The sequence below is a fragment of the Callorhinchus milii genome, unplaced genomic scaffold (assembly GCF_018977255.1).
Source record: "Callorhinchus milii isolate IMCB2004 unplaced genomic scaffold, IMCB_Cmil_1.0 Scaffold3, whole genome shotgun sequence".
Taxonomy (NCBI): Eukaryota; Metazoa; Chordata; class Chondrichthyes; order Chimaeriformes; family Callorhinchidae; genus Callorhinchus; species Callorhinchus milii.
Window position 1 is genome coordinate 8,628,243 of NW_024704744.1, and position 27,252 is coordinate 8,655,494.

Sequence of the window (27,252 nt, forward strand, 5' to 3'; positions counted from 1 at the left end):
CAGCTCAGCTTTTGTTGGTCTGCTCTGATTAACTAAGCAATGAGAAGTTTAAATACCACCCTGTCATGCTTTTGACATGGCGCTCAGCCGAATTTCTGTTAAAAGTAGGGGGAAAACAACTTCATGAAAGAAAGAAATTGAAGCCTCTCTTTGCAAACTGTAATTAACAGTGCAAGCTGTAACTAATTCTGTATAATCCTCTTTTTTTGAAAACAAAAGTTTAAACAATAGGGAAATTTAACGTAACACAGAGATTTTATTTTAACGCTGCCTTGTTATCACACCAGCAGCTTACTGAACCTATCAATCTCTGCGGGAGCTTTACTGGAGTTCTGTAAATCCTAAAAAATATTGTACATGGGACGCCTGAGGATAGAGAGGATCTGAAAAACAATGTTGTCAAAGTTTGCAGTCATCATAGAAACCACTGACCTTGTCGCTGTTCATTGGTCATTAAGTTGTACATGTTTGGCCACAAGATAATTCCACTGATGCATGTCACCAAACAAAAATACATGTCACCAAACCGTGCGGTTATGGCAATAAATATTCCCAGAGATTTTTTAAAAAAAAAATTGTAGTTTTTTTAAAATTAAGCAAGTATTTGTTTCACAAAATGACTGAAATGGAATATTTTGAATAGAATTCAGTATTTGGAATCAAACAGCAGGTTTGGGACAGCAAACAGCATGAAATGTAAACCACATTTTTTTTCAAATGAAAATCATGGGTCAACTTCCAAACATCCTGCGGGAAGAATCCCCTTTGTCAACTTTGAACAGACACTTTGAATTATTCAGAATAAATTCGAGTAGTTTATACGCCACGCAGTATTTCAAAATAAACNTTTTTCACCCTGCAAAATTCTACAGCTCATCATAATAATAATCCTTACATTTGCTATTGTGCCTTTGACATTCCAAAGCGATTCACAGGATTATAGTGTAAAATGTTGTGACTGTGTGTATTTTGTGTGGGAATGTGGCAGGTAATTCGCGCACAGCAATGTCATAGGAATATAAAAACAGGAGCAGGCTATTCAGCCCCTCGAGCCTGTTCCATCATTCTACCTCAACTCCAATTATCTGCCTTTGCCCCATATCCCTTGATTCCCTGACCTAACAAAAACCCATCCACCTCAATCTTAAAAATAATAATAATCCTTGCATTTGATACAGCGCCTTTTCATGTCTTTGAAGCGTCTCAAAGCGCTTCACAGAACATACTGTAAAATCAATTGACTGTATATTTTGTGGGCAAATATGTGAATGGATCCAGCATCCACAGCCTTTTGGGGGAGAAAGTTCCAGATTTCCACTACTCTATGGGTGAAAAAATGCCTCCTGATTTCACTCCGAAATGGCTTAGCTCTAATTTAAAGATTATGCTGCTGGATTCCCCACCAGAGGCAATAGTTTCTCTGTAGCTACCCTATCAAATCCCTTTATTATTTTAAACACTTCAATCAGATCAGCCCTCAACCTTCTGTCCCGCACACAACCATGAAGTGAATGACAAATTTTCTTTGAGGGATTGTTAACCGGGACAGAGAGAAACTTTCTCATTTTGAGAAGCATCCTCCCACTGCATTGTTATGGTGGATCTTGTATTTTAAGCTGGTTCAGTTGGTAGCTTAAACTATATGTGTTTCAAGTCTCAATGCGGAGTTGTACACAGAAGTTTTCAGATTTTCTCTGGAGTTGAATGTCCATGTCCTGTATCAGCACGCTGTCTTATCTGCATCAGGTTCAGATACAGAAAAAAAAAAACTGGTTGCAAGCATCCATGTGAGATTACAAAAATGTGATTTACTTGTACAGTGTGACTGTGAACCAGCAGTGAGAGAAAAGTATATTTATGTACTTAGTAAAACAGGAATAATATAGATCTGGAGAAAGAGAGATAAGAAAGGTGAGGACAGACAAAGCGATACTCAGGAAAAGACAGAGGTATAGTTAGAGGCTGAAAAAGTCAGAGGAAAAACAGTTAGAGAGAGAAAGAGAAAAGGCAGTGAGAGAAAGAAGGGCTGGCACAGTGTTAATAAATAATCCTTGCAGTTGATATAGCGCCTTATCATGACTTCGAGATGTCTCAAAGCGCTTTACTTTAAAGTGAAGTGACTGTAATATTTTGTGGGCAAAACACGGCAGCCAATTGCACAAACAGTCGTGGATTGAGTGACCAATTTATTATTATTGTTCAGTGGTGTACAATAATGACTTTATAATGCCCGACGGAAGTTTTGGGTTAGCTTTGTAGCAAATATGGATTTTGCGGTGACCTGTTATCCACACAGTTTCTCTATCCCACAATGGGAGTAGTGCTAATTTGTGTGAATAATGGTCTCTCTACTGTATTTTGTCAGTTACAGCAATGGGCTGCAGTTCTCCTGATTCTCAATGTCACGGGAACACCCATCGTCAGGCAATCAAGACCATTTTATATCAGAGCTCAAATTTCCTCACAACATGAAAACACCGCACAAGTGACAGAATTCCAAATGAACAGCAACAGAACAAACCTTCCCTCAGACTTCCATTTCCAAATTGACGATCATCCAACAGATGTGCAAAAAACAAACCGTCTACAGTATGCTCCAGAGCAAATGCTTTCACAGAAAGAAAATCTGCCCGTCAAAAAGAGCCACAGGCAAGACGGGATATATAAGCTCCAAATTTCAGTACAGACGCTCCTCAAGATGGGAGTACTAATACTAATCCTTGTATTTGCGTTTGAGTACAACTCAAAACACAACAAATTCTACGAGATATTCGAAAGGCAGCAAATCTATTTCAGACTGTGTTACTGATCCAAAAAGATAATGTTCGAAACAAGTAAAAAAGCTTCCCAGCTCCTTCGCAATTACACACTTTCTCAATTATTCAAATTCAACAACGACAACAACAAAATTACATTTATAGAGCGCCTTTCACGTGGGGAGGACGTCCCAAAGCGCTGAACAGTCAGGTGTCGGGGCCCGAGCATGGGGGGAGGGGTGGTGTAGGGATGAGGGAAGGCAGAGAAGTGGGAGGGAGACCAAAGGCACGATTGAAGAGAAGGGTTTTGAGACCGGCCTTGAAGGAGCCAAGGGAGGAAGCGAGGCGAAGGGACCGTGGGATGGAGTTCCAGAGAGTGGGGGCTGAGAGGCTGAAGGCCCGACCACCGATGGTAGGGCGATTGGGGCAGGAGACATGGAGCAGGCCGGAGCCCGATGAACGGAAGGAGCGGGCCGGTTGGTAGGGAGTCAGCAGGTCAGAGAGGTAGGAGGGGGCAAGGCCATGGATAGCCTTAAAGATGAGGATGAGGATCTTGAACTCGATCCTCTGGGGGATGGGGAGCCAGTGGAGTTGGGTGAGGGTGGGAGTGATGGGGTCACGGAGCCTAGTGCATGAGAGTTTGGGATGATCTGCAGCTTGTGAAGGGAAGAGTTGGGAAGGCCGATGAGGAGGGAGTTCCCGTAATCGAGCCTTGATGTGACGAATGCGTGGGTGAGGGTTTCGGCAGCCTGAGGGGTGAGGCAGTGGCGGAGTCTGGCAATGCTGCGGAGGTGGTGGTAGGCAGTGCCGGTCATGGCGTAGGTGTCAGGGAAGAAAGGACAGTTCAGGGTCAAACAAGATACCCAGGTTCCTGACTGGCTTAGTGAGGTTGAGTGTGCAGCCGTGGAGGCTGATGCTGCCAGCGCTTGAGCTGCGGAGGCGCTGGCGCGAGCCAATCAGGAGGGCCTCGGTCTTGCTGACGTTGAGTTGGAGAAAGTTGGCCTTCGTCCAGGAATTGATGTTGGACAGGCAGTCGGTCAGGACGCCAGTAGTCCTGGAATTCAGGGCAGAGGCAGAGAGGTAGAGTTGTGTGTCATCTGCATACATGTGGAGATTTACCCCATGTCTGCGGATGATGTCACCAAGGGGGGAGCATATAGATTGAGCAATGGGATTGTGAAGTGGAACCAGCCGAGACTGTGGGTGGTTTTAACCACAAGACTAGCTTGGTAACGCAGGGCTACTGGCTTTCAGGTAGAGCACTTGGCCTCCCCAACGACACCATCTCCTGAGCTCGAGAGACTACAATCCAAGTTTTCCCATTCTTTCATTGTGTTTTAGGTCCTTGACATCAGGAACCATTCAAGTAATTCAATGTTGTACACTCTCGATGGCCAATATATCGTTTCGAAGCAGAGATCGCTGGGACACTTAGCAGGTCAGGCAGCATCTATGGAGAAAGACAAGTCAACTTTTTGGGTCCATGACACTTCGTCCTGGGACGAAATGTTGACCCACTTTCCTTTCTCCACAGATGCCGCCTGACCTGCTAAGTGTTCCCAGCAACTTCTGCGTTTTTATTTCAAATTCCAGCAGCTGCAGTATTTTGCGTTTTTTATCCTTCCGAAGGTTTGGTGCCCAAAAATATCCCTTTGTTCATTAACCTTTGTTCATTATCCCTTTGTTCATCGTGGAGTCCTGTAGCTCAGTGGTTAGAGCACTCGCTTTGCAAGCGAGAGACCCGAGTTCAATTCCAGGCAGAGGGCGAAACCTTGGACAAGTTTCCTTACTCCACACAGAGCCTAATAATAATCCCTCCAAAACCATAAACAATAATAAATTGGTCATTTTCAATCTACGACTGTTTGTGGGACATTGCTGTGCGCAATTGGCTGCCGCGTTTGCCCACAAATATACAGTCAATTCACTTTACAGTGTGTTCTGTGAAGCGCTTTGGGACGTCCTCCCGATGTGAAAAGCGCTATATCAAATGCAAGGATTATTATTATTATTATTATTATAACCTCGCTATGTGTTTCTCCGTCAAGAATGGAGTCCGACTCGACATCCTTAGTTCCAAAATGAACCACCTCGCATTTTGTCACAATACTATAGTTTGCCTACGACACAGTTTGCCATAGTTCCACCCATTCTCTTAACCTGTCTATATCCCTCTGCAATTTTTCGCTGCCATCCTCATAATTTATCACACCTCCCAACTTTATATTATCAGGGATCGTACATGAAATTACATTTGCCAATCTTAACTCTGGCTACAGGCAAAATACTAAAGGGAATTTGTTGGTCTCACTCAAAGAGACTAACATATTCATCCTCGTATTTGATGCAGTACTTGTAATATCAAAATGTCTCTAAGCGCTTCGCAGGGAATTGCTGACAAGTATAGTGACTGTGTATTTGGAAGCAAATCTTGCAGCAATATCCACAAAATGTCAGACATACATACCAGCTATGAAGTGAATGTTGGTCAATAGTGTCACTGGATCTTTAACATTCACTTGGGACCTCACTTTAACATCTCATCCAAAGGATGGCATCTCAAATGATGAAATACTCTCCCAACACTGCACTGGAATGTCAGCCTAGATTGGGAGGTGGCGCTGATATGGGAAATGAATGGAAATATTTCACTCTCGCAGCAAGCGTATTCTTTTGAGAGAGAGTTCGGAAAACAACAGAACCTTTCACTTGCTGTGGGTTTGACATAATTAACCTGGAAGTATTTGATGTTGAGCCTGGGGGTGAAAAATGTGATGTGATAATTTTCACAGTTTATAACTTTTAATGTTGAGTTAAGGTGGTATTCTCGGAACTGACACTAAAGGTGGGATCTACAGGTTCAAATCCATCTCTCATTTTGTTGAGCATAAAAGTTCACCTGAAGACTGGTTTATTCTTCAAAGAATCTAGGTCCATTGAAGACATTGTATTTTGGTTTAAGCAATCTGAGCTGCCGTCCGGCGTGGAGGGCGCTATATAAATCCAAGTTGTTGTTATTGGTCATGGATGTATATTAATGCATTGACCTGTGAATGTAGCTCTGGGGTTTCTAAGGAGAACCCTGACTCCTGTTGTGTTAAAATGTTTTCAATCTTTCCTTTTTAAAAATGTATTTGTTCAGCAGAGAATCAGGGGAATCTGTTTTTTGGTAAACTATCAGTGAAACAGCAGGCAGCCAATGTTTATTGACCTTTGTCACAGTGAGGTCCTGTTTACTATATTTAGTAGGAGAACGTGCCAGTTTTTTTTCACTGAATTCTCTAGCCATTTTGTGTGGTACTGCATATTTCTGATTTTTTTCTACATAGAAAAATACAGCAGAGAAACAGACCATTCATCTCAACCGGAATATGCTAATTGTTATATTCCACAAAAGCCTTCACCCCTTTTAATCCCCTCTTCGATATCTCTTTATTCCTTTCTCCCTCCTGTTTGCATGAAGTAGAGTGACTGTTGTTTAGGCAAATGGGGCACCTGGCAAACACCCAAAAAAACCAACCATGAAATGAACTAACAATTAATACGGAGGGCTGTTGGCCAGGACATTATGAGAAATTCCCTACTCTTCAAATAGTGACATGGCATTTAGTATCAATCTGAACATGCAGATGGGTATAAAGTGTCATCCAAAGAAAGGCAACTCTGTCAATACAGCGCTCCCCTCACCCTGCGCTGAAGTCTCTCAATCTAGAATATGAGCTTGAAGCCCAGGTGCGGGAATTGGGTCCTTAAGTTACTTCAGAAGTTATTTGTAGTATTATTGCAAGATCTCGTCCTTCCATAATACCAACCCTAGGGTCTTCCCCTTTAAGTGTCAGCTCTTACTAAAAGTGATGGTTACTGCTCTTTCTGGTAACCCGTTCCATGTGTTGATGTCCCCCTCCCTCACCTGCAGATACGCTTGCTGAGGTTTTACAACTTGTCTGGCTGGAATGAGGATGGGTGGCATCTGGAGAAGCTGAGGGAGGTGGGTGGTTGGGGGGGTAGGGGAGAGTAAGTACGTTAGAAACGTAAGTTTCCCATCCAACTGGTTCTCAGAAGAAGGGGAGGAGAAAGTTATTTTTTGTAAAAACCTTGAAATTTGGGTATCACAAGGAGCAGAACTTGGTACTCTGACAAACCAAAGCACTATGGTTGGTACTGTTAAAGTGAGATACTTAGATGAGTAAGTGCTTGTTGTCTGCGAGTCTACCTCAAATGCACTAGGTGGATTAATCCTTAGGCTTGGATCCAGTCTGGAAGCCAGGAGCTTTATTAGTACCTTAGAACTGCAGTGTGTAAGACAACGTTTTATAAACTACACTAAAACCAATGTTAAACATTGGTGCTACATCCCTGGGAGTTGTTATTGCTGCGTAAGTACTTAAATCACTGGGAAAACTACTGAGGAGTGTGAGTAATTTTACAATCAATCCCAGCATGACCATGGAACCTCTCCAAAGCTTTGACTAAATTATCCCATGAAGAATCTCCTTCCAGTTTCCTTTTTTCCCCCTTTAATCATGAATGAAAACCAACTGGTGTTATTTCTGTACAAAATCTTGGATGACGCAGTTAGCACCTGGAATTTCATTCAATGCCTCATTACCGTAAAACTGGCTTCCNTTTTTTCACTCCTTGGCACTGTAACAGTAAATAAGATCTATTGGCCAGATGCATTTCCTCTATAATTAAGATTTGCTTGGTTACATCCGTAAAACTAGATTTATATTTTGGATTTGTTGAACGATGTCAGAGATGTCTGTTTGTGTAACATCTTGTTGTATAAACACTTTATGCACGTTGTCACTCTAGACACACCATTTTATATGCAACATATAAATGTATCCATCTTTTACAGTACATAATTTTATTACTGAGATAGATAAGAAAATTGTTTTTCCTTATGTTGTGATATAAATCTGAGGTTTTGGACGATTCTGGTAATATTTTTTCCCACCATAAAACGTCGACTTGTGCATTGTAAGATTTAATGACTGAGTAAGAAGTTGGTTTGTAACAATATTCAGATAGAAAAGGAAGAGTCTACGCACAAACTTCCAGAGAATTACATTACGAGTTTGCAAAATATACACAAATTTCCAAATAAATGCAGTGCATTAATCTTAGTAGATGGGAACCCAAATAAACTGAAATTGTAGGCGAACACACAGTCACTGCACTTTAAAAATAAATCTTGTGAAGTGCTTTGACCTGACTTTCTGACACAAAAGTATTTAACTATATTAAGTACATGGTTATTATTAATAACTCAGTACGTACTAAGCCATAACATCATCGAATGCAGTTTAACCAGATGGGCTATATGGAGCAGATGAATTCTCCAATATTTATTAAAACACTGTAGAAGATGCATATGATGCCCCCAAATGGGCAATGTTCTACAGTGTCTTAATTCACTTGCTTTGGAGTGGTGGATCTTGCCTATAAGCTTGGCTCAGTTGGCAGCACTCTTGCTTCTGAGCCAGAAGGTTCTGGATTCAAGCCCCACGTCAAGACTTGGAACAAAACATAGTCTATGCTGACACTCCATTGCAATGCTGGGGATGTGCTGTATTGTTGGAGGTGCTATAAGAACATAAGAACATAAGAATTAGGAGCAGGAGTAGGCCATTCAGCCCCTCGAGCCCGCCCCACCATTTGATAAGATCATGGCTGATCTTCAGACCTAACTCTAATTACCTGCCCTATCCCCATATCCCCTAATCCCTCTATTTTTAAAATATCTATCAGTCTCAGCCTTGAAAATGTTCAAGGACTGAGCATCTACAGCCTTCTGGGGTAGTGAATTCCATAAATTCACTACCCTCTGAGTGAAGAAATGTTTCCTCAACTCTGTTCTAAAAGGCTGACCCTTAATTTTAAGACTGTGACCCCTGGTTATAGATTCTCCTACCAGGGGAAACAGACCCTCAGTGTCTACTTTATCAGCCCTTTAACAATCTTATATGTTTCAATAAGATCTCCCCTAATTCTTCTATACTCTAGAGAATACAGCCCTAGTTTATTCAGCCTCTCCTCATAGGTCAGTCCCCTCATCCCAGGAACTAACCGAGTGAATCTATGCTGCACCCCCTCTAAGGCAAGTATGTCCTTTCTTAAATAAGGAGACAAAAACTGCACACAATACTATCCTAAGGATGAAACATTAAACTGAGATCCTGTTTGCCTATCCAGGTGAAGATCTCATAATTCTATTCGAAAAGAGAAGGGAAATTCTCCCGGTGTCTTGATCAACAATCCACCAAATAAAATTGGTCATTCAAATTGGCTGCTGCATTTGCCTAGAAAATACATAGTCACGCCACTTTATAAGATACACTTCATGAACATGATAAGGCGCAATATCAAATATAAGGATTATTATTATATTACTATTATGCGGTAAAAATTAGTCATCGACATGTCCAGTTAGCATCCAGAGAGTCTCTCCAGTGGAGACAATGAGTCAATCAGGGCAATCTGAATCATCTCTCTGACTTCATCGAGGATCACGAGCCAAAAAGAAAAAGTCAATGAATTTGGGGTAGGTTGATCTCACTCCATGTCCTTTCCAGATTCACCTGGATATCGATATAGTTAGGAGAGAGCAGCAATATGTTCAGTGCAATTTTAACATGTGCATGTTTTTCTTCTCAGTATTTTCAGTAAATATTAAGATGGACAAGATGCTGTGATTCGATATTCTGGCCTGTTTTATGCATTAATTTAATGTTGGAAATGTACTCCAAATAATTTTAGCAGCTGCTTGATGACAGAAAAATATGCAAGTATTCCCCAAACTGAAGCAACATTTTTGTATTCAAGTAGTTACAGGGCATGTTTGTTGTACGGTTAAGTACACATCATTCCTTGCACTATATTTTCAGCAAATACTTTAGAGAGTTGCGAAAAATGCAGCCCACAATCAATCTACAAACTTGTCAGTTCAATTGCCTGACTGACGAGATTCTTTAATCCACATCTCCTAGCATATTCATATACAATAGCTAAATGGAGAGTCCCACTGCTATCCTTTCTGAATAAAACTAAACATCTTAGTTCTATGTTAAATAGAGGTAACTGCATTTCCTTGCCATGACACTGTTCAAAAACTAAAATGAGTTTCTTCCAGTGACCTGGCCAGCAATTCCACCCTGGATAAACATATACATTTTAAATTTTATCTCTATTTCTATTAAATTATTTCTTATCTTTCTTTGTCTTTTTTCATCTACTGTCTCAACGCTTTCCTTTTTGACAGTGCCTTTGATCATCGTGCCCCCCCCCCCCTCAATCTGTCGTCCACCCCTCGACTCCAATCCCCATACTTGGGTGCAAACCCCTCATTGTCCAGCACCTTGGGACGTCCTCCCAAAATGAAAGGCACTGTATAAATGCAATTTGTTGTTATTGTTTTGCCCATAGTGGCAGCAGGTGGGAGAAGTAGGGTAGATATCACAATTGAGCCTGCTCACCTGCTTAAACAATGTTCAAGGAAGCTAAGGGTAGTGATTTGAAGTGAAAATCCTGGCTGAATTTCCTAGCATTGAAGTAGAACTGAGGTCAAGTGTTCTCATCCCACCAGCACTGCAGCAAAGATCAATTAACACATATAGGGGATCGAACCTCTGTGGTCTACTTTCTTCTGATCTAGCATGAACCAGATTTTGTGGCTTCCAGCTCTGATGATTCAGGTGGATGTTAAAGGTTCCTTTATTTCAAAGTAAGCTCCTTTGGTGTCCCGAACAGTATTCTTCCTAATTTCACCAAAACAAGTTAATTGGTCTTTCATCTCGTTGCTGTTTGTGGGAATTTCCTGACAATGAATTGCTGGTTACTTAAATAACAATCACCAGACTTCAAAGAAACTAATTATGTGAGCCACTTCAGTAAAATGATTCAATCTAAGGCACAAATATCCTTGTTCCGCATGACTTCCGTCCCACCATAGATGGTCAAGCCTCCAGTTAGTACACCCTTGCCCTCTCGAACCCTCTCAACAAGCATTTTTGTTCTTCCTGCCGTCAAATCCCTCCTAACACCATTTCTATTTAACTTGAGTTCCGACAAAGGGTTACGGATGTCGATTCACTTTACACTATATTCTGTGAAGCGCTTCTAGACATCTCAAAGCGCTTCACTGCACTGAATATACTGTAAAGTGAATTGAGTTCACCAATACTCACAGGGGAACTCCTTCTATAAGTGTCTTATATGAAAAGATGAAAGTGAAAACAGTTAAATACGGTAAAGAAGGGCAGAACATTAAGAAAATAATTGTATTCATGGTCTATTATTTTAAAGAGGTTGATGCCAAAACACAACTGCAATCCCTAAAGAGTTAAATCTACTGCCTTGGGCAATACTCATATCTACTTTACAGTAGACATGAGTATTTAATTACTGGAAAATAAATTTGATTCTGGGAACAAAAATCTGGACATGGGTTTATTTGCTCATATATGCCAAGCGCAGTTCCTTATGCTTGAGGACTTGGCACTCATTACTTGAGTTGAGGCCCCATAATTTCAGAGTCAATTACATTTATATTACTAAGAAATAGTGGGGGGGAGGGAGAGAAGGAGGGAAGAGTTACCCATTAGGATCTGGACACAGTTATCTCAGCTACCCTGGTCCCCTCTTGAGATACAAATACATTTTGAAGAACTGGAAGGTTAAGCTGATTTGACAGGCGAAACCAAAGCAATGTCTAGCATTGAATGTCTCTCGTTGGATCCTTATGTTTTTTGTTATTGAATAGCACACAAGCAGTATTTCAAAACGTTTTATGAGAAGAACCATTGAAAAAAAGCTGAAGTCTGAAATGAACGAGTTTTGCAACTAAAACAATAGATTGAAAATCGCGTCATTTAAAAGCTTCAGACCTGTTAGCATAGCTGTGTTGATTGTGACTTCTGGGTTTGCAACTGAACTTTTGAGATCAATCCTAAAAGCAGGTAAAAGGCCTTTTAACTTTTACCTTCCAAATATTTCCGGCACAATCTTATAAGACTTTTCTCGGTGTGTTTGGAAGCAAAATACAAACTACAAATCTCAATCATTGATTTTTCCTTTGAGCAATTTTTTTCAGCTAGGCTGGCATTTCGAATTATGATTTTCTTTAAAATTTAAAGTGCATTTGCTATCACATTTGGTCATGAATCAGGCATTTTCAGTCACAAACCCACAGGTTGTACAGTATATTTAGCTCACTATCAACGGCATTCATTTTGTGTGGTCATCTCATTGAAATTCTGGGTAGGCGAATTATGGTCGCTTTCGAAATGAAACGCCTATGAAACACTTTCATCACGTCCTCTCAACACAATAATAATCCTTGCATATGATATAGCGCCTCATCACCTCTTTGAGATGTCTCAAAGCACTTCACAGAATATACTGTGAAGTAGTTTTAACTGTATATTTGTGGGTGAAACACGGCAGCCAATTGCGCACAGCAGATTGTCCCACAAACAGTCGTGGATTGAGTGACCAAGTTATTATTATTATTTTTTGGGGGAAAAAAAATTACCCCCGGAAAGCGATCAGCCATTCGACTATCAACTGGGTTCTTACTTACTATTAGGTAAACAGAGGCGTGTGGAGTAAGGAAACTTGCCTAAGATGACACACTGGCGGGGAATCAAACCCAGGTCCTCTCGCTTTGCGAAGTGAGTGCTGTAACCAATACTCTTCAGGACTCCATGATATGAAAGGATTACCATTAACAATAATAACATTATAGTTGTTAATATTCCCCCAAAAAGGGGTTACCAATCAAACATATAATATTGCAAAGCAAAATGTCTCTTGGTCAGTCACATACTTACCAACTTTCATAGAAAATCTAAGCTACCCAGACTTAAAGAATTCTATCTACAGTCCAGATTTGCAGCAGGTTTCAAAAATGTGTCAACATTTCTTTTAATAATGCATTTAACTAGGGAGACAATGAAAAGTGTTCATTGCATATGATGTGCTGTGAAGTATCGAGCAACTGGGACTTAAGAGAAAGACCTGAAAAATGTGCCACCACTGTTTCTAAATGGCATCTCTTTGAAACGTGCTTTCAATCACATAAGACTCATGCTGAAGTATTACCACTTTACAGAGTTTTAGCAATTCAACATACTAAGGCACGATACAGATGCACATTACTTCTTACTTAAAGCAACCCAGATGCTAGCAGTTCAGTTGTGAACCAGGATGGGGAAGCTGACTCCCTCGGCTGTAAGGCTGAGTATGACAAATGAAGACACAGTCTCAATTACGATTTACCAAAACTAGCAAGAGCATTCTCTGTGTTAAATCTGGGCAAAAACATTTACCAAATGACAATGAGTCATTGGTTTTAACAATCTGTATGTGTGCACTGTTTTTAATAAAGAGAGAAAACAGATTCCAGATTTTTTTACATCAAGAGGCACTTGAGAAAATAGTGTGCAAGTGTCAATGGTTTAGTTCCCAATTCCTTCCATTATAAAATCTGATGTGAAATTAATATATTCCATACCTGGACCATAATTTCTCCACCATGTCCAGAAAATATCTAAACTAACTTCAGATTGTATTACAAATTTGTGCTGCATTCCACGCACGTAAAACTAATGAGGTATTCTATTCATTACTGTGCTTTAGAAAGTATCACTTTGGGAAAAGCTGTAAATGAAAAACATTTACGTTTATTTTTATTTCCTCCAGAAGTTAGACCATTTTTCGTCTGAGGCTGTGCTTTTCCAGAGGGTGATAATCATTTCAAAAATAATGATAATTTGATACTTAATCCATGACTGTTTGTGGCACACTGTTGTGCACAATTGACTGCCGCATTTCGCCCACAAAATATACAGTGAATCCACTTTATAGTATATTCTGTGAAGCGCTTTGAGACTTTTCAGCGACGTGATAAAGCAGTACATCAAATGCAAGGATTATTTTTATATTACCTGTTTACAACTGTATTATCAGTACATTGGGCAAGTTTCCTTACTCCAGAAGCCTAATAATAATCCCTCCAAAACAAAACAATAATAAATTGGTCATTTTCAATCCATGATTGTTTGTGGGACACTGCTGTGTGCAATCGGCTGCCGTGTTTCGCCACAAATATACGGTCAATTCACTTTACAGCATGTTCTGTGAAGCGCTTTGAGACGTCTAGAAGACGTGAAAAGCGCTATATCAAATGCAAGGATTATTATTTTATTATTATTATCAACCAGGCATAATATTAATTGATAGACGTCATAATAGTAAAACGGTCAATAGTATTATAACCAGTATTATAATCCAAAAGCCCCCAAATATATTGGGATAGAACATTAGGGATTTCCTAGCAACTTCATAGAATCATAGAATTATACAGCACAGAAGGAGACCATTTGGTCCATCGTGTCTGTGCCGGCTCTTTGGAAGAGCTCCCCAAATCAATCCCACTCCCCCGCTCTCTCCCCATAACCCTGCAAGTTTGTCCTCCCCAAATATCTATCTATTTCTTTCTTGAAAGTTGTGATCAAATCGGCTTCCACCACCCTTTCAGGCAATGCATTCCAGATCCAAACAAATCGCTGTGTGAAAACATTTCTCCTTACCTCCTCTCTGGTTCTTTTGGCAACTATTTTAAATCTGTGATTTCAATGTGAAAATCGCGACTCTCACAGGAACTCAGAAGTGCAACGTGTCAATATGCGGGAATTCTGCTCCAAGGCGCCTTTATTTCCCCCTGAAAACATGCATCTACCTATGGCACACAATCCATACAATTTGCTCATTGGTTATACATGGCACATAATAGACCCTGATAATAACTGTTCAAACAGGTACACAATATTGATTTCAAGTTATGAGTTACAAGCTCAAGTACAATGTGATAAAGCACACAATATAGTAACGCATCCCTGGACATCAGTTATTTCACAAAATGGTGGTTAAAATTGTAATGTGTAATGCGTTAATGAACACGGATGTTGCTAATTAACAGTGTTAAAACAGTGTTAAATTAATATAACTGTATTACAATGCAAAATTACATTTGTAAAGCGCCTTTCACATCGGGAAGATGTCCCAAGGCACTGAACAGTCAGGGATTAGGGATTAGGACCCAAGCAGGTATTGATATAATATTATAAAATATTGTGCATAGATGCTCTTCAAGCTGTCCATCCCTGGTTATTTACTAATGTAGAGCAGGTCTCATGTTGAGATAAAAGGTAAAGCCACTGATAGCAGCAAGTGGTATGATGGTATTTTAGGGACAGAGCTAGTTCATTGGGATAAGCTTTTATTTATTTTCATCAATTACAAGTTAATTACCTTTTTTTTTTTGGTCAGCCGGGTGTCTGACACATGCGGAAAACTATCACCGTGCTTAAGAGTATCCAAACCAAACTGAGGATTCCATGCAGCCCACCTACACATGGAAGTTCCAGAGAGAGATTGTTCGATACCTTAAGATTAATGTGTAATGAGCAAATGTCATACAAGTTTGCAAGTGTGCATGTGCCGAACCCGACTGCCTTCCTCCCTTATTAGCCAATAATAATATAAGTACATCTCAGGTGGAGAAACAGTTTTCAAGGAAATAATAATAATAATAATCCTTGCATTTGATATAGCGCTTTTCACGTCGGGAGGACGTCACAAAGCGCTTCACAGAACACACTGTAAAGTGAATTGACTGTATATTTGTGGGCGAACGCGGCAGCCAATTGCGCACAGCAATGTCCCACAAACAGTCGTAGATTGAAAATGACCAATTTATTATTGTTTTTGGTTTTGGAGGGATTATTATTAGGCTCTGTGTGGAGTAAGGAAACTTGTCCAAGGTTTCGCCCTCTGCCTGGAATTGAACTCAGGTCTCTCACTTGCAAAGTGAGTGCTCTAACCACTGAGCTACAGGACTCCACGCTGGAGCTGATATTTAAACGGAAATGGAGCTGATATTTAAACGGAAGTGGCAGCGCCTGATACACCTTCAAGAAAATGTTTCAACTCAGCCACAGTTCCTCTCCTCTCAGGGCTACATTTTTTTTAAAAATGACATAATTTCCAGTTTGCCTTTCAATCTTTGGGAAGAATCGGGAAGTTCAAGTTCAATTATAGTTCAGGGAACAGTCTCGGGGACAGGTCATCTTTCTGTAGATTTATAAAGTACCAATAAATAATCACATCCAGGATCATAATATCTGATTTGTCAAGTTATTTGTTATTAACAGGCGATCAGCCAAATCCTGAAAAAGTGAAACATAGGATAAAAACGTTATATCCATTGAGAAATAAATAAACATTAAAAACTGTACCCAATTGGATGCTACATTTCTCCCCCCAAAATTCACAGGGTAATCCACTTCAAAATATATTCTGTGAAGCGCTTTGGGATGTCTTGACGATGTGTTAAGGCAAGGATTTATTATTACTAATGTACACATTATTTCATCACAAACACAACAACAATTTGCATTTATATAAGGCCTTTCACGCCGGACGGCATCTCAGTGCGCTTAGCAGTGCGGGAGCCCGATGCCGAGCCACGGGGAGGGGGAAGGTGACCGTAGACACAGTCGAAGTGCGACCTGAAAATGGGGAGAGATTGGGCGAGGCTAAGGGATTGAGGCAGAGAGTTCCACAGCTTTGGGGTGTAGTAGCTGAAAGCACGGCTGCCGATGGTGGTCGGAGGGTTCGCGGGACAAGGAGGAGGTCAGCGCCAGTCAAGCGGAGGCAGCGGGTAGTGATGTAGGGAGAGAACAGGTTGGAAAGATGGGTGGTGGGAGGGTCCCAGGCCATAAACGGATTTAAATACAAGAGTGAGGATCTTGAAATCGATCTGCTCTGTGACAAGGAGCCAACTGAGTTTGAAATGGACTGGGGGAACGGAGGTACGGAATTAAGTTTTGAATCAGTTGAATTTTGTGAATAGTGGAGCGGGGAGACCAGCGAGGAGGGTGTTTGACAATCATTTCACAGCGACGTATCATGAGAATTTAAAGGTGCAATACAAATAGTGCTGGCCTGCATTGCTACAGTTAATTTCTACATCTACTATATGTTCTACTCGCTTCAGCTGTTGCCATTACAAATTATTTATATTAAAGTCTTCTGAGCGTGACCACTATGCTTAACATAGCTTTTGGTTGTTATTAAAGGATCAAGGGGGGTTGTTTTTGTAACTGTTTGAGTTCTATACATAAAACGTTAGTCATATGATTGACAAAGCATCACATTTTCAAATCGACTAATGCTTTCGCGTTGCTGTACAAGAGGCTGGTGAAATCCCATCTGGAACACTATGTGGCATTCTTGTTTTAGGAAGGAAATAATTATTCTGAGAAGGAACAGAGGTGAGAAATCAAGATGTTGCTGGGCTTTCGGGAATTTAAGTTATGAAAAAAAGGTTAAGCAAGAAAGTTAAGTTATGAAGAAAAGTTGGGCCTGTTCTCTTCAGGAAAGAGATGACTTAGAGGTAAACCTGCCTTAAGTTTTCCAATAAGGTGGATGTTTAAATAAGGTTGGCAAAGCAGGCACATTGTTCACTCCAACAAAGGGTTCAAATGCCAAGAGCAAATGTTAACAAATTAGGAATTTAAATTAAGTGGGACAGTCAGAATGTGTTTTGCTCAAAGGAAAAGTGATTGGGGAATAAGTTTACAAAAAAGGTCATTGAAGCGGACAATACAAATATATTAAGAAGGCAACTGAATGAATTTCTGGAAAGAAAAATGATTGCGGGTTGGACTCAAACAAGAAAGAAAAGAATGGGAATAAAATATAAGATGTCCATTACTAGAGGTGGAAAAGAAAAGGATTTGTGCGATTCTTGAAACTTCACCAAAGGTTTTCAGTCCAGGGAAAGCGGCTGCCAACAAAGCTAATCAAATACGAGATTGCATCTTGAGGTCGGACGTTTACAATACGACAAAAGAAATTATTTCAGCCTGTACACAAGATTCGTGAAACCACATTTGGAATATTGTGTGCAGTAACTTCAAAGGGACACTGAAACACTAGAAAGCAAAGATAAAGATAAGGGTCTTGTTGGGGCTCACTTGACTCCAATATGACATACATGCCTTGGGCATAAGCATCCTTGAATGAAGTAGAAAGTCTTAAATCTTACAATGAAATGCTTAGGCACAGTTTACTTTGGGAATTGATACAAATGGCAACTACACAATGAAGAACGCTGCTTAACTACATCCTTAACATTTCTCTTCATACTTGACACGCAACAACACACGCGTTCTGAACTTCATCCACACATTGCGGTCAGGGATGTCCTGAAATACTGTCAAAATGTAGGATCTCAAATTACTTTCTGCACCAAGATAGCTCAACCCTTGCATGCTTTGTTTAAAAGTAAGGTGTGTATCCTGAATCTCAGGGCAGAAGGTGGTAAGTCTTGGTAATCACAATCAGATGAATTCAGACTCAACAAGTCTAGAAGATGGAGTCTTTGATTTACCTCTTACATTCACAAATACTTTATATTTCTGGCAGAAACTTTTATTGCATCATGTTTCACCCACAAAATATACAGTCAATTTACAGTCAGTGTGTTCTGTGAAGTGCTTTGTGATGTCTTGAAGACATGATAAGGCACTATATCAAATGCAAGGATTATTATCTTATAATAATCTTATTATATTATTACTTCACCACTGCTTGAAAATATAAATAAAACCTCACAGCTATTCTGAATTAGTGATTGTTATAGCACTAGCATTGACAGAACATTTTGCAGAAATGAAATGGCATTCCCGGTGGTTGGAAAGTCATGGTCTCTGTGCTAAATCATTGGAAGTGCAAGTTAGGCTGTTCACAGTAACTTTACAGCCTAATAAATTTCAATATGATTGCATTGCTGACCGTTAGCACATAAAATAGACTGTAGACCATAAACCTTAATCATTGTTTGCACATTGCTTCCAGGGTTTATATACCAATTGAAGAAATGTTGTAAAATTCATGAACGGCATTGCAATCTATTTCACAACTATGTTACAGCGGTTTTCAATGGATTACAAGAAAAAGGGGGGAAAAGGGTAGATGTCAAAACAGAGCTAGATGCAATCTGCAGAACCGCTGAGTGATTTATCCCTACGTGCAATCATTACCTTCCTGGAGGAGGAAGAAAAGCATAGTTTTTCATACCAGTCACTATTTCCCTGCACGAGAGCAAATTAGTAATTGGGTGCTGGTGATTATGGCATTATGGTATGAAGCTAAATATTGTTCAACTTCAAACACTGTCACAATCTATAAGCACCAAAATGGAGTAAATTTTCAACGTTTGTAAAATAACGGTGCAACTTTAAACTGTAAAATTCACCCAAAGAGTCTGGTTTGATTTGACTTAAATTCACAAAGCGTAAAATATCCAGATAAAATACCACTGCACTGCAAAAACATGGTCACTCAATCCACGACTGTTTATGGGATACTGCTGTGCGCAATTGGATACTGCATTCCGCCCACAACATATATAGTCAACTCACTTTGCAGTATATTCTGTGAAGCACTTGGAGACATCTCATAGACATGATAAGGCTCTCTATCAAATGCAAGGCTTATTATATTATTAATCTATTATTCCTTCACACCTAAACTTGTCTTTTGGTAGAACTGTACAATATTCACATGTTGTTGTGAATTGAGAGTTCAGGCAAGTAACATGATGCAATTCAAGTTTCAAGGCACTTCCAGAAATGCTTAATGGATTCTGAATATACTGTTACATTTGGCTGAGGGTATTTGTTAGCAGGATAGATCTATCTTTGGCAAAGGCTTTATCTGGGGAATCAGGAGCATATGGCTTTTGTGTATTATATCAGGAGATGAGGGGCTCCTTCCCATGGGTCCATGTCCTGCAAGACTGCATGCCACAGACCCTTGGGAAGGAGAACGTCAGCGCCTGCTGTTTTCCCATCTCTAAGTGCAGTCTGTATAATAACCACATGTATTGTGAAACGTCCCAGCGGCATTTATCCACGTTTGTTGTGAGAGTTTTGGGTTACACTATAGCTGGTTAAGAACCAATTATTTAATTGGATTTTCTGTATGTTAACTGCCAAAATAGGAAAGGTTAACGCTCAGAAAAAGAGTAGCAGCATTGATTGCAAAATGCATTAATTTATATAAACTGAAAAATGAAGAATTGCAGGCAAGGAAATGATGTATTCTCAGCAAACTTGCACTTCTGAGTACAGCAACACTTGTAATTATAAAGAGGCCTTCATGTAGGGCAATGCCTTGAAGTGCTTTACGAGATCGGGTAGGACACCAAGGAAGGGAAAGGGGGAAGATGACCATAGGTGACCATCACAAAGAGGGGGCAAGGCAGAGTGATTGATGCAAAGAGTTCCAGAATTTGGGGGCTTGGTGGTTGAAAGCACAGCCACCAATGGTTTAGAAGGGGGGGAAGAGAGATGTGGGACATGTAAAAGGCTGGAGCCAGCTAAGTGAAATGAGCAGATATGTGAGTGGGGTGTAAACAGTTCAGAGAGGTAGGGAGGTTCCAGGGTATGAATTGATTTGTAAGTAAGTGTCAGCATCTTGAAATTGATCCATTCTGCAATAGGAAGTCAATGGAGACTGGCAAGGACTAGCGTGATGGGGGGTGCGGAGTTTGGTACAGATGAGGATATGGGTGGCAGAGCTTTGAATTAGTTGGATTTAATGGGTGTTTAAGCTGGGGAGACCGGCAAAGAGGGCATTGGAAAAATGGGAAGTGGCGAATGAGGGTTTCGTCTCCATTGGATATGACGTTTGGTCAGAGGGGATGATGTGGAGGAGGTGGGGGAAAGTGGTCCTGGTCAGGACCTGGAGCTGGGGATTGAATCTGGTGCCTAAGTTGTGCACAGGTTCAGCAAGTCTGAGGGACAGACCGGGGAGAAAATGCTGATGGAAGCCAAGGATGATGGCATCCGTGTTGTCAACATTCAGCTGCAGAAAGTTGGTGATCATCCAAGCCTTGATGAGCAAGAGATCAGAACATCGATGGACCTGGGGTCATGGTTAGAGGAGGAAAAGTAGATTTGGGTGTCGTCCGCATACATGTGGAAGTTGACCCCATGTCCATGGATGATGTCACCAAGTAGTACGCAAATGAGGAAAAGGACAGGCCAAGGATGGAGCCCGCCGTGCCGGGAGGAAAAAATGTTGGCGGAGGCAAAGTGATGTTGATGAATCAAGTTTCACTCAAACCAGAGAGTGCACTAAGGTGGAGGAGGGAGGAGTGGTTGAGAAGAATGGCAGACAGAACGATGTCCCATCTTCCCTTATTCTCCCATTCCCTCTGGTGCTTTAATTTTAACTCAGCCTTTGTCTTCTAACCAATCTAACAATTTATTCAACATCTTTGTTATTCATTGCTGTTTTTAAAAAGTGCTCATGTCTCTATTCTCCTTTCTTCTGGTTCCTACTGAATCTTTTGGAGGGAGCAGTAGCAATAAAACAGGTTATTATGTAATGGCAATCTGCCTCCAAAGGCAGTTTTTGTTTTAGCCACTTAAAAGCCGACGGTCTGAAGATTAACTTAGTGATGGTGACTACACCAATTTTTATTATGCAAAAACTTGACAGATTTAAACTCTTGTTCTTTTGAAGTTATATAATTTATTTTCCATCTGTGTTTTCATCATGACCTCCTTCTAAGTTGCATGTCTACAGTTGTCGAAATAGGACAGGCATTTTGATCCCAAGTGGCATGAATTCCATTCTTAGCTGGCTGCGGGGAAGCATTCAATAATTCAGTGAAATTTCCATTTTCCCCCCTAACGCTAAGCACCTCCCAGTAATAGCAATGCTCCCTGTGGCTGAAACTTGGATCTCATGCAGTAGTGAATCATACTTTGTCCCAAGGAACAGTACTAACCGTGATACACTTGACAATGGGGGTCATATTCAGTTTACATAAAGTGTTTACATAAATTCTGTACATAAAGACCTTGATGGCATGTGCTTATAATAAGATTTCCATCACTTTCAAAAAACTATTTAGCTGTTTGATTGTACAATTGGAAAATACACAGAAAATGTTTCAGGCTACACAAGAACATAAACATTTTGGTAGGCAGCCGTATAATCGTCACGTGGGAACTAAAAATTGAAAATTGATTACAGGTGCAGCACAGACAGGTTAATATTTTGGAATCTCTCAACATGTAAAAAGTAATCCCTCAATATATATATATGATTTCATCATGTCTTTAAAATACTGAGTGACGCCCACATTGTAGATGTAAAGTTGCTGAAGACTCTAATTGCAGAACCAGAGCAAATAAGTACAATATTAGCAAGTATGAAGCGAGACTTGGGATTTGAAGAATATATATATATATCTTTCCCTACAGAGAGGACATTTGTGGAATAGATTCCCAGCAGAAGCATTCAACGTTGTCCAAATGATTTCCTTTTTTAAAAAAAAGTTGGAGAATTATCTGGTTATGAGTGGAATTGAAGGTTATGAGGCTAAGCATAAAAAAACAGATGATCGAATGGCTGCGTGAAACAGATGCTGCTTTCGTGGGTTAATGGTCGTCAGTGATGAACAATGTGGGATATAAAATTGAATGGATAGAGTTTAGCTCGATGCACCTTGTAAACTGGGGTAAGAATATTAACCAAATATTTAACTGAATATCACTGATTTAACCCCCCCCCCCTTTTGTGAGTCCAATGAAATACAAATAAGAGGTGTCAGTTCAGATGGTAGCACCCTTGTTTGAGTCAGAAGGTTGTGGATTCGAGCCCCACCATGGGACTTTGAACTCACATTCTAGGCTGACACTCCAGAGACTGGGAAAGCGCTGAATTATTGGTCCTTCACATCAGATGTTAAACTGAGGTCCTGTCTGTCTGTGCACATGGACTTTAAGGATCCCATGGCACCATTTGAAAAGAGAGGAACTTTCTCTCAATGTTGTGGCCAATAATTCACAGAAATTGAATTTGTCATTCTCCCACAAAATATACAGTCAATTCACTTTACTGTATATTCTGTGAAGTGCTTTTGAGACATCTCCACGATGTGATAAAGCGCCATATCAAATCCAAGGATTATTATTATTATTATTTCATGGCTGTTTTGGGACATTGTTGTGTGCCAATTGGCTGCCTTGTTTGCCTTCAAAATACAGTCAATGCATTTTACAGTAAATCCTGTGAAGTATTTTGAGATATTCTCTCAATGTGAAAGTCCCTATAGCAAATTCAAGGATTATTATTTATTGCATTTTTCTCCCCGCGGTTACTGCCCTTCATGATAATTGAGAAGCATGTTGAAATGATTTGACGTAAGCCATTATAAAATTATTTTTCTTTCTTTCAGGCATTTTGCCCACAAACTATACAGTCAATTCACTTTACAATATATTCTGTGAAGCACTTTGAGATGTCTCGAAGACGTGATAAGGCGCTATATCAAATGCAAGGGTTATTATTATTACATTCAAACTTTCTACCATTTCACAGGAATGACTGAGGTCTGGAAATGTGCCACTCACTTACCCCCTAGACCAAGAAAGAAAAGGGAAATAATTGAATTCGCTACCTTCTTTTACAGGAATTATCATGGCCTTCAAATTATCAGTTGATACCTGAAGATCTAAGACTCGTAGAGTCCTACAGTGTATGGGTTAGATCACTCGCCCCGCACGCGAGAGGACCTGGGTTTGATTCAACAACAACAGTGACAACATGCATTTATATAGTACCCCTCACGCACGGCAGCGTCTCAGAGCGCCTGATTTCTGGGCAGGGCAAAATGTTAGTCAAGTTTCCTTACTCCACATGCCTTTTTTGCTGAGCAGTAAGTAGGAAGCGTTTGTTAGTCGATGGTGGATCGCTTTTCCGGGGGTAATAATCCCTTCAAAAATAAATACATTTACAAAAATAATAATAATTTGATCACTCAATCCATGACTGTTTGTGGGACACTGCTGTGCCCAATTGGCTACCGCGTTTCACCCACAAAATATACAGTCAATTCACTTTGCAATATATTTTTTTAAACGCTTTGACATGTCTAGAAGATGTGATAAGGCACTATATCAGATGCAAGGATTATTATTTTTACTATTATAAATCCAATTCAAGCCGGCCTAGAAAATTAATCCACTTTTAGCTGAAAGTTTATTTCCCCCACAGTAGCAAACAAAACCTGATCCACCATAGCTCTAAAATGCTTCTGGAGACTATCCAGCACCTGTCCCTCATCTGATTATTGAACTCAATGAAACACTGTATTTGCAACCAGTTTATGTGTTCCTTTTATGGTACATTTACTCTACCTTCAACAAGTTCTGATTCCCAGAAGGCAAAATTCAGAAAACCCATCTGTTTAGGATTTTACCATCTTCCTGTGATTAAGTTAACATATGGATTTTGACAACCAATAATATGATCTATAATGATATATGTTCTTGTCCTTGTTTTCAAGTACCTCAGAATAATCAAGAGCAGCCACAGACAAAATCCTTTCCCATGTAGCATATTTGAGGAAGGACATAAATCCTTCTTTCTGCGATGCACTAAAAGCTCTCATAGGTCAGCTGTTAATGAACCAGTATATCAAGACTAATCGAAAAGAGAAGGGAGTTAAGGCAGTTTCTCCGGGTGTCCTGGCCAACAATCCCTCAGATAAAATCGGTCATTCACTTCATGGCTGTCTGTGGGACACTGCTGTTCACAACTGGCTGCAGCATTCACCTACAAAATGCCCAGTCACTACACTTCACATTACAAATCCCGTGAAATCCTTGAGAAGTTTCAACGACATGGTAAGGTGTCATATCAAATGTAAAGATTATTATTAATAAAATAATACGATGTTACAAATACACAATACTCAGTCAGTCACTACCCATTACACTAGATCTCGTGAAGCACTTTCAGACGTTTGGATGACTCAATAAGACACTATACCAGAACTTTGCAGGAGGTTGAGTTCAAGGTCTTCATTCTCACTTTAAATTTTTCCATGGTCTAACCACAACCTACTGTGCAACTACCTGCAACCTGACTCCCTCTGCTCAGCTAATACTTGCCTGATTCTTGTTCCGTCCAATCAACCCGACCATTCGTGAGTGAACTTTCAGCCATTCTGCCCCCACTCTCTGGAACTCCATCCTCAAGTCCCTCGACCCTTCCATCCCCATCTTTCAAGCCTGCCTTAACACCTATGTTTTCTACCACATATTCAGTCACCTTCTTCCCACCCCCTCAAAACTCAGGTCACTATTCAGCAATGTAAAACTCATTGAGCTCTATATAAATGCAATTGTTGTTATTTTGCTGTTGAGTGACAAGCCAGTTATCCAAAACACAAAAGTGAAGCATGAATTGAGATCAGACTGTTATTTAGTTCACAAAAAAAAGTTATTTAAAAATCATAAATATCACACTAATTTGTTTGTAAAATAAGTTTTTTTTCCTTTTGCATTAAGGGCATTCTTCCTATTGCTGCTGAACGACAGTGTAAGAGAAGTGAGTTGCATTTCTCAGTGATGATGTGTTGATGGACCACAGGAAATATCAGCTATGTGAGATGACATGGAGGACAATGCGGAGGACTTAAGTGTATTGCAAGGCAGGAAGACGTCAAGGGTTCAATGCTGTAAACTGTGAGAGCGACACTCAACTATTTATCAATATAATTTCAGCGCTGCGATGCATTACATCTGTGAAACATACCCTTGTCGACAAAATACTTTACAGTGTGGAGTGGTTTTACATCCTTTTCAAGGTGTTCTTTGACTAGTATTGGACATCATGTTTGACATCCAGTGATGAAGCCACATGATTTGAACTGTTGAGACTTTAGGATTTATTATCGGGTTACTCGTATAGTATATGTCACCTGCTTTTCAGAGCCTGCAAATTGGAGAGCCTTATAGAAGGGTCTATAACTATACAAACATACTTTTTTTGTCAGTGATAAAACCTGCTTTTCACTAACTGGAAATCCTTCTCCTTTTCACCTCTTATTTCACTGCATGTTACAGGGGTATAGTTTATCTGTACATTTTATATCAATACATACATTCTACCACTGTATTTCTTCTGTAAGGTTCAAATCCCTCCACTGTCTCTGTGATCTCCTTCAATCACACCAACCTGGCCACTCCCTTCACTCAGCAAACAATGACCTGCTTCATGTCCCTCGTCGTATCTGCCCCACCATTAGCCTGTGGGTGGCCATTAAGCCATTTTGCTCCAGCTGTCCAGAAGTCCAGGCTGGATTTCCTCTGTATATAATAATAATCCTTGCATTTGATACACAGCTTCATCACATCATTGAGTTGTCTCAAAGCGGTTCACAGAATATACTGTAAAGTGGATTGACTGTATTTTGTGGGCGAAATGAATCGCTTCTTCCATCCCCTTGTTCGAGTCACCTCTTCAATTATTTGTCAGCTCCCATCCCTCAGCTCGGGTACCCATCCAGTATTGTCAAGCACTTTGAATTGGCCTCCCAACGTGAAAGGTTCAAGCAACCACCTCCATTCAGCAACCACCCTCTGTTAACAATCTTGGAACAGTCCTGACACCTGGTTTATATACCACCAAACCCGTACTCATAGGCCACCTTTATATAAAGGCCACTTTGACCCAGTTCCCCTGAGAGGTTGTTGAAGGCAGGTTTGACTGTGAATGTAAATTGTATTGTATTGTACATTACAATGGTAAGGATACGTTTTCCTATTAATTCTTATTGCAGACTCCAAATTCATTTTTTTTTTAAATTTGGGGCGAGGATATAAATTAACTATAGTTACCTCTTTTGTGGGCATCTGATAGCATTTGTTTGTTTTTATAAAAATGATTTATTCACTTTTTCGTAATAATCAATTACATAGAATATACAGCACAGAAACAGGCCATTCAGCCCAACTGGTTTATACTCCAAATGAGTCTCGTCCTGCCCTTCCTCAACTAAGCCTTCAAGCATAACCTTTTATTCCTTTCTCCCTTGTGTACTTATCTAGCTTTCCCTTAAATACATCTAATGCTATTTATGGCCCCTGGTTTTGGTCTCCCCCACAAGTGGAAACATCTTCTCTCTGTCTAACCCTATCAAAATCTTTCATAATTTTAAAGACCTGTATTAGGTCACCCCTCACCCTTCTTTTTCAAGAGAAGAGTCCAAGCTTGTTCAGCCTTTCCTGATAAATTCTTATCTATTTTTTGTTGTGCCCCAAAAGCCCCACTAGACAGATCAATATTTTCTTTTCATATCTTTCTGGCTCCCTGAGCTCAACAACCTCTGGAACAACAGTCCAATCAAAAATAACAGAACCACAGTATCTATTACAAGGGAGGTTTATTTTACATTGGCATTATCTTGAGCATTTCTTGGAGAAATGCAACATCATATTGGAACAAAAACCTTTCAGATCGCTTCATGCTTATGGATACTTCTAGCTAGGAAAGGGAACTGTGATGTATTGCAAGCCTTTCATGCTCGTTCATAACAGTTATGAAATGTTCTTCGGGACGC

At 40.1% G+C, this 27,252-nt stretch overlaps 1 protein-coding gene across 1 annotated transcript in view; it reads right to left on the bottom strand.

Annotated features, from left to right (window-relative positions):
* mcph1 (microcephalin 1) overlaps positions 1 to 27,252 on the bottom strand; it is a 165,611-nt gene that overhangs the window by 18,668 nt on the left and 119,691 nt on the right. The window lies entirely within an intron of this gene.